We start from the raw sequence: 16018 nt of genomic DNA on the forward strand, positions 1-16018 counted from the left end.
AAAGAAGAAATATTTAAAACAGTAATGACAAATTATCACCTGATAAATGAAGCACTATATTATAATTATATCAAATCATATATAATAATAGTATACTTACAACAAATAATAGTTCATTTAAAAATTTTTACTAAAAATTACTTCATCACATATTTTTTCCAATAGAAAGCTGTATGAAGGTAGCTTTTGTATGTTTTCATTCATTGCTGTATTCTAGAATATTTTTGGCACATAGCAGACTCTTAATAAGTATTTCTTGAACACTATCCAAAATGATAAAATTACTTAAATTTTCAAGGAAGGAGGTTCATAAGCTTTTTTTTTTTATCATGAAAGGAGTCCTAAGACAAAATAGTTAGGAAATATTAGTAGAATGTCACTGTCCTATAGATATATGTGAGCTACATAGTAATTTAAACTTGCTACTAGCCATATTTTTAAAAGTAAAAAGGGAAAATTAATTTAAATTTCATTTAACTCAGTATATACAAAATATTATGTTAACATGTAATCAATACAGAAAATGTTGATGAGATATTTTGCATTCTTCTGCATGTGTGTCAAGTCTTCAAATCCAGTGTTTATTTTACATTTAGCACAATCTCAATGTTGGAATAGCCACATTTCAAGTGTTCAATAGTCACATGTGGTTAGGGAGTACTGTACCGGCCAGTACAAAGCATAATAAAGTATATGGTCCCACTAAGTAACCAGGAATAAACTATCAACTACAGTATTTGAGTACCCTAATTTTTTAGCCAAATCTATTATTTAATATTTTTAGGCATCTTTAGTATTCTAGGCTATACAGAAAGAATGTGGAAAAGGCAAATCCTCAAAAAGCTTTCTGAAAAGCATCTTGATCTTCCTATTAATACTTCTAATTATTCATGTTTCAAATTACACACTTAATTGGGGGAGGGAAATATTTGAATCCTAGTTAAATCTAAATGTCTTTCCAGCTGTTAAAATACTATATTCTATTACTCTAGGTACCATCATTATCTTTGATGACTATTTATTTCCTATACACCTAAAATATTCAAGGCACAACAAGTCCCTTGTTGAAAAGAGTTTAGTCTAATGACATAGGAATTCAAAGAACCTGGAAGGGAGAAAACTGAGAAAAAATTAACCTTGTTTTTGTCATACAGAAACTAAAATATCAAGCTAACAGAATTTACAAAGCAAAATGGTAATGTAAGAAACTATATTAGTACTCTTTCAAAGAAAGCAACTAGATAATCTTGATTCTCTGTCAATAAGCAATAGTTCTAGATAATTCAAAAACCAATTATATTTCTTGGGTAGGAATTTCCCTTTTATGTTTTTACAACAGAATTTTCACCTTACATTCCAGTTCAACTTAAAAAAAAATTCTTTAGCACATGTGCAGCCCAGAAATTTTATGGGTGGCAAAAAAACAAAAAAAGTGCAGTCTGTTAAAAAACGGTTACAGATAATCCACCATGCAAATAATAGTAAACAATCCAGATCTCAATATATATCCATTTTTCTTAGAAATCTCAGAAAAAATACCAAGCAGAGGAAGAATTTCAGTAAGATAAATCAAAATTTATGACTTTAAATAAACATTTTTTTAAACTACAATTTTTTTCTTTTAGTTATATTAAATTTCATTATTATCAATGAAATCAAATTAATTCTGCAAAAACAATGGGAGATTGTAAAGTTAAGTTTATACCATATATTCTAAATTTTGGTCTACAATTTAATCCAAAGAACGTTCACTATGAATTAAGGAAGGCATCAGTTATTAGTTGTTGTGAAATTATACTACCTTAGTCCCCACCCTTTATTTAAGGTTTCACTTTCTATGGTTTCAGTTACCGGCCATCAATCGCAGTCTGAAAATAGGTAAGTACAGTACAAGATATTTTCAGAGAAAGAGAACAAGTGAGACTGTGCACAGATTCACATAACTTTTATGTATACTGTTATAATTGTTCCACTAATATTTTATTATTCGTTATTGTTAATCTTGCTATGCCTAATTTATAAATTAAATGTTATCTTAGGTATGTATGTCTGGGAAAAAACATCATAAATATAGGGTTTGGTAGTATCTGTGGTTTCAGGTATCCCCTGGGGGTCTTAGAACATATCCCCCAAGGATAAGGAGGGACTACTATACTACAAATTAAAGGCCTTGCCCTGTTGTCTCCAGAATGTTTCCATTAGTGGCTTAATCTGTATTTTTAATATTTATAAATCACTTGTATTTATGAAGTTAGCATTAATTAAATATAATCTAATCCCCTGGGATATCATGAAAAAGCTGTCATCCCTCAAAAGCTGCATGTACATACTAAGATAATTACCAAGTCAAAAATTACTAAGTTGGTTCAGACAGTAATCAGGCCTTTAGAAATTAATATATAGTGCAGAAAAGGAGGAAACTACACAAAGCAACAAAACAAAACAAAGAAATTAATATATAGGTCGGTCACATATTCCAAATAATTTTTTACAAAATTCCTAAAGAATAATAAAAAAAATCTGTTGATTTAGTCTACCTTCAGAGTGGAAACTGATAACTTAGATAAGCACTACCCTTCTTCCTAAGAATGTACATTAATGATTAAAATCCAAATCACAAAAAAGATTAAAAATAAAATCCAATTCAGAATTGTTATCCCCTAAAATACTGCTCCAGATTTTGATTATGATATGTATTCTAGAATGCATACATATAGTCCATGTAGTGTTCATGGAAAATAGTCTATCCAAACGTACCCCCTAAACATTAAATTTACTCTTTTAATTGGAATTTGTATAATCCTAGTTCTCCTAAACACAGAGCAATAAAAAAAAACAATAAAAGTATCAGAAAGAAAGCAGATTTATCCTTAAGTGAAGACATAGTGAAAAGACTACTAATAGTTTTTTGAGAGAGGAGAACCATGAAGTAGGATCAAATATTAAATATTATTTCCACACTTGGGACTTATACATGTTTCAGATTAGCTGACCCACACTAATAACAGTAAGAAAAAGAGTAGGAAGATAAATTCTTTCAACAAAATAGGAGAAGCCCTTTTAAACATTATTACTAAAATATAAGGAAGGGGACTCAAAATTTCTGATTCATAACACATAAAGGAAAAATCCAATTAAAACAACAAAAGTAAGGAGAATGAGCTCACATTGGTACAATTTAATTCCTCAAAAATACAGGAATTAATGGAAGGTAGGAATACAAAATACAGTGTTGTGTTTTCAAGATTTCTTTATGCCACTTCATGGGAATTCTCAATTTACAGCAGGAAACACTGTGGTAATTGGCATGACCAGGATATGGTTAACTCAGAACTTTGTATTCAATGATGTTTATAAGCAAGAACTTCTTCCACTTTGAAAACTATGCCTAAAAAGGAATTCTCTTTGAAGACTAAAGGAATTAAATTAAAGATAAAGCCACTTGGGTGGCCACATAATACATCAAACAGATCATACTTCAAGCAGAATTATTACTTTTCAGTTATAAGTGCATGACTCATAGGAATATAAATGAAGAGTCTTTTTGTGTGTGTACATCAACTTGGATCCAGAAATTTACATTGAGGAGCGCACTATCACATTTGCTCAGTCTATGTATCTTGACTTCAATTTACTTTCACATGACTAAACATTGATTAATGACCTACTACCAAATAAAAAACTTTTTTAATTATTAAAAATAACATATTTGAGAATTCTTTGTCTTATAGAACTGGAAACAAAGCTTTAATGCTACAAATGAATGAATAAAAAGTCATTACCATTTTAAAAAAATAACAAAATCTCAGTATTATAAATGGATTCATTTTCACATCCATGTGGAAATGTTTCTAAGAACCTAAAAATAACATCCAGTATTAAAACTTTCCATTATGAACTGTCTTCAGATTTTTATCACAGCCTGTCTAGTGGCAACTATAATATTATCATTTTTATTAACATTTGCTGAGTGTTTATTTACCCCACATGATTAGGGAATAAACAGTTTAGTGAAAAATCCCTACAGGAGAACATTTCAAAGAAAAAAAAAAGGCCAACAGGGTGGCTCAAGCCCATAAATCCTAGCACTCTGGGAGGCCTGAGGCTGTCGGATCAGCTCAAGGTCAGGAGTTTGAAACCAGCCTGAGCAAGAGCGAGACCTCATCTCTATTAAAAATAGAAACAAATTAATTGGACAACTAAAAATATATAGGAAAACTTAGCCAGGCATGGTGGCGCATGCCTGTAGTCCCAGCTACTTGGGAGGCTGAGGCAGAAGGATTGCTTGGGCCCAGGAATTTGAGGTTCCTGTGAGCTAGGCTGACACCATGGCACTCTAGCCCAGGGAACAGAGACTCAGTCTAAAAAAAAAAAGAAAAAGAGAAAAAGGTAGAAATCTCTTGGAAATGATAAACTTTCCTTGCCTTTCCAAATCAAATATACTAAAAGTAATGTAAAATTGTATTTATGACTCAGGGTCATCATTACATACAATATTCCATTATAGCACTGGAATACAGTAATCTTTAAGGATAGAAACATAAGAAATGATACGCTTTAAAGTCGGTAAGTTGGTTGCTAATTGCCCATCAGTTGTCACTTCTGTTGCAAGCAGCACCATTTCTTATGTTTGTATCTCGAAGATCCCAATCAGTGAACAACCTTAAACACTATTTTAAACCTGAAGGAAGCAGTTTTCCATCGTCTCCTTCAACTACCATTTAATACTGTATAGACAAATGTAAAAGGATAGGAAAAGATAACTGAATAAATACATGAAAAACATCATGAAAACAAGAATTACATATTACATATTAAGATTTATGTGGTAGATTAAAGGGCAGTAAAAGATGCCATAGGCAATAATAGCTGGACTATCAAGAACAATCTGAATAATAAAGAAACTTTAGACACTAGGCATCTTTTTGTCAAACAGAGAAGGCTGTAACTAGAATGATCAGAGTGAAATCTTTAAGCTAATTCCATACAGACAGAAGAATGAGTAAAGGAAATGAAATAGTCTTAAGTTATCATGATAAATGGCATCAAAATTGGATGAAGTTCTTGGACAATGCAGCAATTGGATAATGGGAAATTACTGGACCTTTTAGTAGACAATTATGATCAGTGCGGCTTCACCAGACGAGATAAGTATTCAAAGTAATGAATTAAACAATAAGTCTATTACTACTAACAATAGACCCATGAATTAAGACAAAAAGCAAAAGACACAATTTCCTAACCTTCCAGAGATAAAAAAGGTAAATACTAATAGCCAATTGGCAAGTATTTATTGAGCACCCACTATGTGATTTGCAGCGTGTCAAATATGAAACATATTTCTCTCAAACATCTTACAATAAATCAGAAAAATAAAATAGATATATCACAAAGGTGAAAAAAAATTAAATGCAAATTGAAGCAAGGTTTTCATTTTAAAGCCTAATAATAATGTACGATGAACAAAGACGTAATGAGAGGCATGCTCAATACCACGGGATCAGTGAAAATCAATAAAACGTCCTGGAAAGTAATTTGGTGAAATTACAAGAGCCTTAAAACCAACAAAAAAAAACCAACAAGAAACAGACTCTAACCCAGTAATTCCTATTCTATAAATCTAAGGGGGGAAAATTTCAAAGATTCATGTAAAAGGGTATTTTCTGTAGTAAAATTTATAGTAGCAAAACATTAGAAATATCCCAAACATCTTCCAATAGGAAAAACTTAAAATATGATAGTAACATGATGACATGTTAAGCAGCTATTGAAAATATTTTTTCAAAGAATATTTAATGATATGGAAATGTTTATGAATTAAAGTTAAATGAAAATATCGTATGATCCCAGTTTTAGGTAAAATATACATACATATATAGAGAAATATTTAGAAAGAAATACAAAGTATTTTTATTTTTCTTATTTGCACTCTTTTCTATTTTCCAAATAATTTTATAATAAATTAGATTTAACAATATATGTAATTATTATTTGAAAAAGGCACCTATCACGAAACAAAAATGTAAACACAGAAGTCAATGGGATAGAATTTGCCTGGATTAAGAGGAGTTTCACATAAAAATTTACTCCAGAAAGGCTGGGAAAGAGAAGTCATGATAGATTAAACCATGTAGATTGACCATTAAAACTATGAGAAATGGTGGCAGAACTGGACACTGATTTGAGTTAAGCAGGTAGAAACTGAGGGAGAGTCAGGTAATAGTTACAATAGATTTTGAAGATAATCAAATATATCCTATTTGTGATTCATTCGTTGTTTACATTGCTTCAATATGCTGGCTTCTAAAAAAACTGACTTTTGTTATGAAATCACGTTACTTGGCAATTTCTGTGTCAATAGATTACAAATCACTTTTACTAACAGAAAGCATGTGATCTTCACAACAATCTCTTAAGGCAGAGACTATATTTTGACACTATTTACAAGAGGAAACAGAAATTTGAGATGAGAGGTTGTGACTTGTCCAAGGAAACAGCTAGTAACTTGAAAGATAGAGACATTCACTCACTGCTTTCTCAAGCCATCTGCATTCCAGAACACCGGGTTTTTCTCCAATATTTGAATTGTTTTTAGAACCACTTTTTCCTAGTCAAAAACACTGCCAGTTTTGTCTGCCGTATTCACAAATACTTCACTTTGGTTTTGTTGCTAACAAATCTGCTCCATCCAGTCAGTATTTAAGAAACATTTCTACTGACCCAAACTCAGCACGAAGTTACGCTAACGGGCTACGGAAAGGCGAAGGAAGCTACTCTATTAAATTTCGCCAGTATATTACTGTACTTAAGTTTGGAGAATCAAAAACAGGATGTGCTTCCCACAGCTTAAAAAAAAAAACAACACAAAAAATCTCTCCATACTCCTGGATCAGAAGGGCAAAGCGCGCAGGGAACAAACCAAACGCTAATTCTCCCGAAGAAAACATTACAAGAACATCCATCCAGTGCCTGCTCTCTTAGCTGCAAAGCCAGCCTCCTCCTTTTCTGTCGTTTCTGAAACTACCAGAACACCGCCTCGTATTTCTTGCTGCCAAACACCAAGCGTTCTCAATTTTTCCAGCAAGACCGGTCCCTTCCTCAGCACACCCAGAAGTGACACAAATGGGAAATGCCATCCCTCAATTATCCCCTAGATTTCCCTCCATCCCACCGAATTCTAAACGCCAAACCAACGTTAACCTGAAATAAAGTATGAAATAAATAAATAAAATAAGGGTCACATCTAATACAGGTAGCTCCGCCTCAGAGCTCCCCCAAACCAGCCGTCACCACACCCGCGTTGGGTGAGGCGAAGCGGCTGAGGCCAGGGGCGGGTCCAGGAGACCACGTGTTCCACCTTCTGCGCACGCGCCAGCCAAAACAAAAGGGAGGCCTGCCAAGCCCCTCCCCCCACGTGACCTGCGTCTAGGCCCGCCCCCACTCCTCCCTCCACCCCTCCCTTCCCCTCCCCTCAGCTCCTGCCAAGGCTGTTAGGTTTAGCCGTTTAAATTTGGCTGCAGTCCGACCCCTGCCCTAGAGCGCGATCCTGTGCCGGGACCCAGAGTCCAGCAGCCCAGAGGATTCGGTGAGCGAGGGGGCTGCCGGTCGGTCACCTGGCCCGCAAGTCCACCCGGCGGTCTTCTCCGCTCTCCCCTCCCCGCGCTGCAGCCGTTCCAGACAGAGGAGACCCACCCCCCTCAGCCCGCCGCTTTGACGCCGGCCACTCGCCTGCTGGGGCGCCCTGGCTCCCCTCCGCCGCCGCACCTTCGGTCCGGCCGTGGTGGGGGCTGCTGAGGTGATCTCTAGCTGCCCGCCCGCCTCCCCCCACCCGGGGCGCCGCTGACTCTTCTCCAGAGCGCGCCCTGCTCCCGCCCCGGCCGCCGCCGCGGTTTAACAGTCCGCCCGCTGCCCACAGCTCCGGGCAGCTCGGGGGATGGAACCCTGCCGCGGTCGGGAGGGGGGAGGGGCGGGGCCTAGTGCCGACCAATGGCAACGGGGGAGGGGCAGCGCCATGCAAATGAGAGCGGGTGGCGGGGAAACCCCGGCAGGGGGCGGGGCCTGCAGAAGCAGCTGAGAGCGTTCTGGAAGTGGCTGGAGCGCGACGCCCGAATCCTGCTGCAGAGGCGCCGCGGCTCCCTCGGGGCGGGTTCCGCGCCGCTCCCGCTTCCTTCTTCCCCTTTCCGTGTGCCAGCCTGAGGGGAGGGAACAAAAAACCAAAACACGGCCGGGCCACTTCCCGCCCCTGCTTGGCTATTTTTGTACCTCGGTGACAGGAAAAACAAAGCGCTGGGGAAAGTCAGATTGCTTCCCGCCCTGCCGCCCGCGCTGGGGCCTCGGGGCGCCTGAAGTCCCGGTCGTCCCGCCCGGCCGCTCGAGGGGCAGGTTTTGACAGAGCTTTGTCACAGTTGTCATGTCTGTACGTTTACGAACATTTGCGTTTATTTGGACCGTGCGCTCAAATCTAGTCATAATTCTGTACCACCTCCGAGGGGCCCTGAATTGGTGACAAATTTGCCTTGGATCCAGCTGGGTTGTTTTATGATAAAAAGGAGCTGCCAGAGTGAGCATTTTAAAGTCTCTACAAGGCTGGTTTGAGTGGCGTCGGAGTTAACTCCGTTCTGCGGTAGCGCTGTCAAATAGATAAACAGGGTTTTAAGTGCAGATAGTTGGCTGGGGACATATGAAAACATTTCTGAAGAGTCTCGCACCTGGCCCAGAGCTCCACTTACCACTAAGCTACACCATGGCATTTCCTCAGCTACGCACTCATTTTTTTTTTAACTGAACTCTAAATATAGTTTCTTAGATGATGGATTACAGGCTTCCTTAAACACCTGATTTACACATAAAATAATTTAAGGGTGAAGCGCACTGATTTTAGATCCAGAATGACAATTGCCATTATTCCAACCTTGTTAATTGGATAAGATCACAGAAGGTGGAGGGTGGGGGTGGGGGAAATCCAAGGACTTGGAGTTATAACAAAGCATAATCCATTACACAGATGACTGGAACTGGAAAATGAACTACTTGTTCCTGGTCCTTATAGGAGATTGTGACATTACTGAAATAATTTTTATGATGAATTGCATTTGTAATAAAAAATTGTAAGCTAATGATGTGTTGTGAGAACAATTTAATCAACAAATATTTATTGGCTATTTGTCATATTCAAAGGGCTGTCCTAGACCCCGGGAACATAAATGCAAAAACGAATAAAGTATTTTAAAAGTTGTTTGAAAATTACCAGTCTGAGACGTCAAATAAGCATGTGTTTAGATAGATGGAAGATTTTGGATTTAAGCTGGACGTTTTAAAAGACTTTAGGCAGAGAGAGATATATACTTCAAGAGATAGTATCTTTAAGTGGCTGCCCTCAGGAAGTTTATAGTGGATGACATAGACATTAAGCTTTATAATAGCACAACTAGTAATTCATAAAGCAGTACTACATATATTATCTAGTTTGTTCATCAAACAACTGTGGGAGATAAACAGTTTCTAATACTCCAGGTGAATTGTGTCTTTTATCTTGTAGTCAGCCCTATAGTCTGCCAAATTTTACAGTCCTTAAATAAATATTTCAAGCTATCATGCCATCATACATGTAAATTTCTCTTATTTCTTTTATATCCAGTTTATGATACTTAAAAAATAATAGGAATGGGGGAGATGATTAACAAAATAATATGGGTTTGATGTAAAATACATAGAAAAGCACAAAGAAGAAAATCACAATCATCTGTAAAGCCTCCTGTATTTTTATATGCATGAGATGACACTGAATACTGGGTTTTTTGTTGTTTTTAATCCCATTTGGCCACATATTAAGCACACTGTCCCTTGACACTGAATACTGTCCAAAAGCATGATTTTTTTAATATATTTGTAGCACATACATGCCAGTTTTCCAGATACTATAGAATACCAAAGCTCCTTATTACAAAAATTGACATACTGAACCATTTGTCAAATTGTTTTCTGCATTACTCATTCAGCAAGAGCCTGAAAATGCACGCGGTTAGTTTTTTTTTTTTTAAATCAAGGATATATTTAATATTATTTTTGGAAGATACATGAAAACCATTGTGATTTCCAAGAAAAAGATATAGAACAGTGGTAAGAATAGAACATTTAAAGATCCAGCAAGAACAAGGAGAAGGAAAGGGCACCATTCTTGCTGACATAATTATTACCTGTCTGGAAGCATGCAAAAGTGTCCAGGTAAGCAGTATTACAATGATTTCATGAGATAAACTTCTCTCTTCAACACTGGTTTTTATTTAGTCACTCCTTTCATTCAGGAAACATTTATGCAGTATTTAATATACAGCTGATGCTGTGATATATGCTAGAGATACGGGAGAAAGATCAATCCCTAGTTTCAAATAACTCAGCCAGAAAGGGGTTACAAATACAGCCTTTTCTATCCCACTTTCTTGCTTTATTTTTCTCCATAGCACTTATTTCCACCTTACATAACATAGATTTTGATTCTTCTAGTTTTGTTATCTGTCTCTCTAGGGCAGGTATCGTGCACTTTTGCTATTTTGCTCACTTCAGTATCCCCAGAGCCTAGCACAGGTCCTGGCACATGTAAGTTCTCAACACATAGTTGTTGAATGGATGAATTCCTTTAATTTTTATGCCCTGCAAAGTGAGTGTTACACTGATTTCCCAAGTGAAAAAAAGAAAAAAAGAACCTCAGTGAGGTTAATGTACCCATATTCTTACACTAATAAATGGCCAATCTTGGATTTGAAGACAGACCTGACTGGTTCCAAAATCAGAGTTCTTTCCCCACTACTTCTCAGAATAGAAAGCTAGATTGGGAGCTTGTACTATTTATTCCTCTATATTTCTGTGCCTTGGGCAACTGTCCTCCACTGCCATACTGTAGTATATATTTAATTCTTTTTTGATTGGGTTTAGAAAGTGAAATAGGAGAAGCAGCAGGGCTACAGGTGATAATTTCTACTCAGGACAGGTTTAACTTTAATTAACCAGTATCTATTGACAGACAAAGGGTAGGGGTAGATAACGAGGTTCTTATGATATGTAAGATTCTTAGAACCAGGGCTGGGTACTAGAGAGGACAGAACTGGCCCATGACTGCAGGGAAATAAAAAATAATTATGCATAAGAATATCCACAGCACCTTTATTCACAACAGCCCCAAACTGCAAACAATGCTAGGTTCCATCACCTGTGAAAGAATAAATAAATTATGGTACATCTATATAATATAATACTACTCAGAAATAAAGAGAAACAAACTACTGATATATAAAACAGCATGGATGAGACTCAAACAGTATGCTGAGTGAAAGAAGCCAGGCACAAAAGAGAGTAAATACTGTATGATTCCATTTATATAAAGTTCTAGAAAGACAAATCTAACCTATAATGACAGATAGCAGATCAGTGGTTGCTTAGGGCCTGCGTGGGGAGAATTGACAGGGATGGGTATAAAGGGTGACGAAAATGTTTTATATCTTGATCATGGTGGAAGTCAAATGGGCGCATGCATTTGTCAAACTTACCAAATCATATACTTAAACCGAGTACATGTTATATGTGAATTATACTTCAATAAAGTCTATTTTTAAAACGAGCTCCCTGCTGAAGGTGGACTCAGAGACATTAAGTAGTTTTCAGTCCAAAATATAGACAGGCAAAAAAAAATTTTTTAAATAGTCTTAGTTAGGATGAAGCTAGGCTGTGTGTAATATATTAGAAAAAGCAAAAACAATAGTAGCTTAAAAACATAAGAGTTAATCTAACATGTGTAATTGATTCTAAGACACATTTTTTTTCCCCATAGCTTAATATTTCTGAAGTCAGAATGACTTCAGGGTTTCTGCAATAAGAAAATAATGTAAGACTTTGATTGATTGGCAATGTTTTCATTGCTTTTTTTTCTGAATGATACATAAAAATGGTGCATCTTTAGAGTCGATGATAATCCTAGGAGTTCAAGTCATAACAGTGAGCTATGATGGCACCACTGCATTGCAGCCTGGGTGACAGAGCAAGACCCTATCTCTGAAAAATTTTAAAAAAAGAAAAGAGTCAATGAAATGCAGTAAGAGCAGTTTACAGGTAGATATCCCAGAACTGATTCAACGGCTCCACAAAGTCACCAAGGACCCAGGCTCCTTTCTGTTATTCTCTTCTGCCATTCTCAGCCCTGGCTTCCATTCTTAAAGTAATATCATGGTCCCAGATGGCTACTGGAACCCCAATCATCATTATCCATGTCCTAGGCAGCAGGCAGGAAGAAGGGCAGAAGCCAAACAGGCCTCTAAGTTGCCTCTCCTAAAGTTCTGCTCAACAACTACAACTTCATCATGTGGCTATATCTAGTTGCAAGGAAGACTAGAAAATACAACCAAAGCTGAATACATTGTCATCTCCAATAATATATAGATTATTATTTACGAAGAAGGGACAATAGATGTTGGCTAGGCAATAGTCTCCACCAGTTTCCAAATAAAAATGTCTAAAAGAGAGTCAGCTGGATGTAGCAAGGTTGGGGTGGGAGTGGAGAGTTAAACAAAAACACAGCTAAAAGAGATTTTTGGTAATACATTCCCTTTTTCAGGCTCTTTGGCTATGCCCATGAGTATTAAAAATGCTGAACATTTTGATGCAATTAAAAAAAAATAATGGTACACAAGTCTGCAAAGGTAAGTTTAGACCAAAATATGGAAGGCTTTGATACAAATTTAAGGAAGGAATGCAAAACTCATATTTGGTAGGTAATGGTGGAACTACTGAAGATTTTTGCATAAGGCAATGAAGTGATGAAAGCATTGTTTGCACTACACTAATCTCATAGGTCTTTAAACTAAACAGGTATATCCAGAAATACTCATCAGAAATCACTGCAATTGAAACAGTATTCCAACATTCTCATTCATTTCATGTGAAATGTGAATATCATGGCAAAGGGGCCACTGAAGGTGTTACATACATATTGTAACACCAGTTCTATTTTCTCAATTATGTAGCATGTGTAAGAATATATGAAAGTTCTAACAGTCATGATGGGCCAGGTTATGGTGCAGTAACAAACATCCCCAAATCACAGTGACTTAATATGAAAAAAGTTTATTTCTACTTCACAAGAAGTCTTCTGCAGGTCAGGTAACTTTCCAGAGCATCTGTTTTCCATATGTTGGACCTGCATTCCATGCTTTGATCTTATGTCATTTCCATATCACCTCTACATTTGCTGCCACAGGGTAAGACACACACCTTACTTCTATCCACAATCCACTGGTAAGGACTAGCCACATGGCTCTGCCAAATTGCAAGGGAATCCAAAAATAGTAAATGAGATGGTGTCTCATTTAATATGTGACAATCTTCAGGCACTGACCCAACAGCCAGGATCTACTTTGCAGTTGTTACAGTAGGTATTTGTTAGTTGCCTATTTGGTTTCTATTCCATAATTTCCATTTCCTAACATTTTCCTTATTTTCTTGCTGTAATCTAGCCCTTCATGCAGCTCATGTACTTTGAATAAATTTGCTCCTACCTCCATGTCCCAAAGAAGACCCTAATTATTTCCCTAGATGCAATCACTGGTTCAGAGGTGGGCAAAACTAACCCCATGAGAGTGGATTTCAGCACTTATTCCTAAAATTCTGGGCAGAAGTGCATGTCACCCTGGACATGAAGAAGAAAGTCCATCTCATGACCATAAGAGGAGCCAGTTTCACAATTAGCCCTACACTATCAATGATAGAACAAAGGATGGCAAGCAACAGGTAAAGTGGGTCCTTGGTGACAAAGCTAAACTGCTCAGTCAACCAGTTTTGAGTCTGCCCTGCCTCTGAGCTTTCCAGTTTTGTGAGCCCTTCCTTCATTGTTTAAGCCAAATTTGGTTTGGGTTTTCTGTTTCTTGCAAGGAAAAAGATTCTGATATAATTTTCTACTGTAAAATGGAATATAACTTCTCTTGGGATATGCTAGATAAGTTTCTGGTGAGATTAGATTTAAGGAAAAGAGTGAAGAAAGAATATGATTATTAACAATACAAATAATTTCTGCTGGGCGTGGTGGCTCACGCCTGTAATCCTAGCACTCTGGGAGGCCGAGGCAGGAGGATAGCTCAAGGTCAGGAGTTCGAAACCAGCCTCTACTAAAAATAGAAAGAAATCAATTGGCCAACTAAAAATATATAGAAAAAAATTAGGCTGGCATGGTGGTGCATGCCTGTAGTCCCAGCTACTTGGGAGGCTGAAGCAGGAGGATTGCTTGAGCCCAGGAGTTTGAGACTGCTGTGAGCTAGACTGATGCCATGGCACTCTAGCCTAGGGAACAGAGTGAGACTGTCTCAAACTAATAATAATAATAAATAATAATTTCAAGGGGGATTTTGTAAAACAATGTAAAATAAAAATAAAAATTTGGTACTGTAGTAGCTTAAAACTGGAAAAAAAAATTGGGAAATTTTGTTGTGGCAGACAGCAAGGACACTATCATAAATAATGGGCCATGTAGAATTACTCAGGATTACTCAGGATTACATATTGTCTGTTATTTGTTTTAAAATTATGTATGACGGTGGGTATAAGAAGATAGATGACTAAAGATTGGTCATGAGTTGATAATTGTCAAAGCTGGGTGATGCATACATAGTGGCTCACTGTATTATTCTGTGTGCTTTTGTATGTTTGTCATTCCCCAAAATAAAATGGAGAAAAAAATAGGAGCAAAGTTGAAAGGGTTCTCACTGGCCTAAGATAAACCAATATAGGTATCAAAAAGAATAATGACTACAATTAATGGACATACATCAAAATTTCTAAAAATCCATGAGTTCTTATTGATATTAAAAACCATCATTACCATTGGAAGTTGCTAGGGCACCTACTCATTACTCTAAAAATTTATAAAAGGAAAGACTCAATAGTTTATTCTGCCTTTTATTTACAAATTGTATTTTAGACTATGGCAGCCATGGAGGTACAGCTCCTAGATTTCCCTTCAAGAAAGAATTTGCCATTTTACTGTAAGGGATACAGTTATCTGACAGCCTTCAGCTGTTAACACCTTTAGGATCCACAGCAGCTTTTGAGCTGAGCCCACTCTCTTCCAGGCAGTCCTGATACAGTGACTGAGTAGGCCAGAGAAACCAGAGACTGGCTATTTCTGCCCAATATGAGATTCCTCTAATAGGCACTATTTGCTCCACAGTTCTTCCACTGGGTTGGGCAAGACTTTGCCAAATAAGCTTTATGGTCTGAAGCCCTGTTCTCCTGTCCCATATGACTTCCTTCATTTTTTATCTTTCACAGATGTTACCACTCAATAAACCTCTTAAATTTCAGAGTCTCAGTTTCTGATTCCTTTAGGACTAAAGAACAAATGGACTAAAAAGTTGATCAAATTTCTTCTTTATTAAAGTTAATAAATGCAAAAGAGGTAAAAAAAATTAGAAAAGCATCTTTTGCAACTTCTAATGAAATAATAGATCTTGTAAATAATTATCAATGGATATTAAAAGCATTAGGTAAAAAAGTTGATAAGGAATTTTATGGAGGTATCAGAGTAATATTATCTGAATTCACTGATCAATTCAGAATCACTATAAGTGAGAAAAATAAATATAATGTGTCTCATGATGTGATAAAATAGAATATTCACAGTACTGCTTATTAAGCTTTCTGGGCAAAAATATTGAGCCTGAATCTAGCCAAGCCTCTAGATCTAACTATTAGTTTATAGGAAGCATGGGAAATAGAGGAATAAATAGAAACCATTAGAAGAAATCAATCAGGCAAATCAATAATGGTGGAATTCTACAAAATAAAATGACCAGGTTTTTTTCAACAACTCAATCACATTAAAGAAAAGGGGAGAAATAATCCCCAAATCATTTTAGAAGGTCAAATCAACCTGATAACAAAAAAAGATAGTGCAAGGAAAGGTTAATTAACAAACCAAGGGATGCATGGTCAACAGTTATATCGGTAATAAACAATTATAAACCAGAATTAAACAATT

General features: G+C 36.7%; 1 protein-coding gene across 4 annotated transcripts in view; it reads right to left on the reverse strand.

The window, feature by feature from the left end:
• The window catches only part of KANSL1L (KAT8 regulatory NSL complex subunit 1 like), a 133675-nt gene extending 125798 nt beyond the window's left edge, over nt 1–7877 (reverse strand). For 3 of the 4 annotated variants that reach the window (XM_012751455.3, XM_012751454.3, XM_012751446.3), the window contains exon 1: nt 7729–7877. The gene's annotated coding sequence lies outside the window, so the exon portion shown is untranslated. Of the gene's footprint in view, nt 1–6530; nt 7376–7728 lie in introns of those variants that run through there. The other variant, XM_012751450.3, reaches the window with a different exon arrangement.
• Nucleotides 7878–16018: the final 8141 nt, after the last annotated feature.

Source organism: Microcebus murinus, chromosome 8 (genome assembly GCF_040939455.1).
Source record: "Microcebus murinus isolate Inina chromosome 8, M.murinus_Inina_mat1.0, whole genome shotgun sequence".
NCBI lineage: Eukaryota > Metazoa > Chordata > Mammalia > Primates > Cheirogaleidae > Microcebus > Microcebus murinus.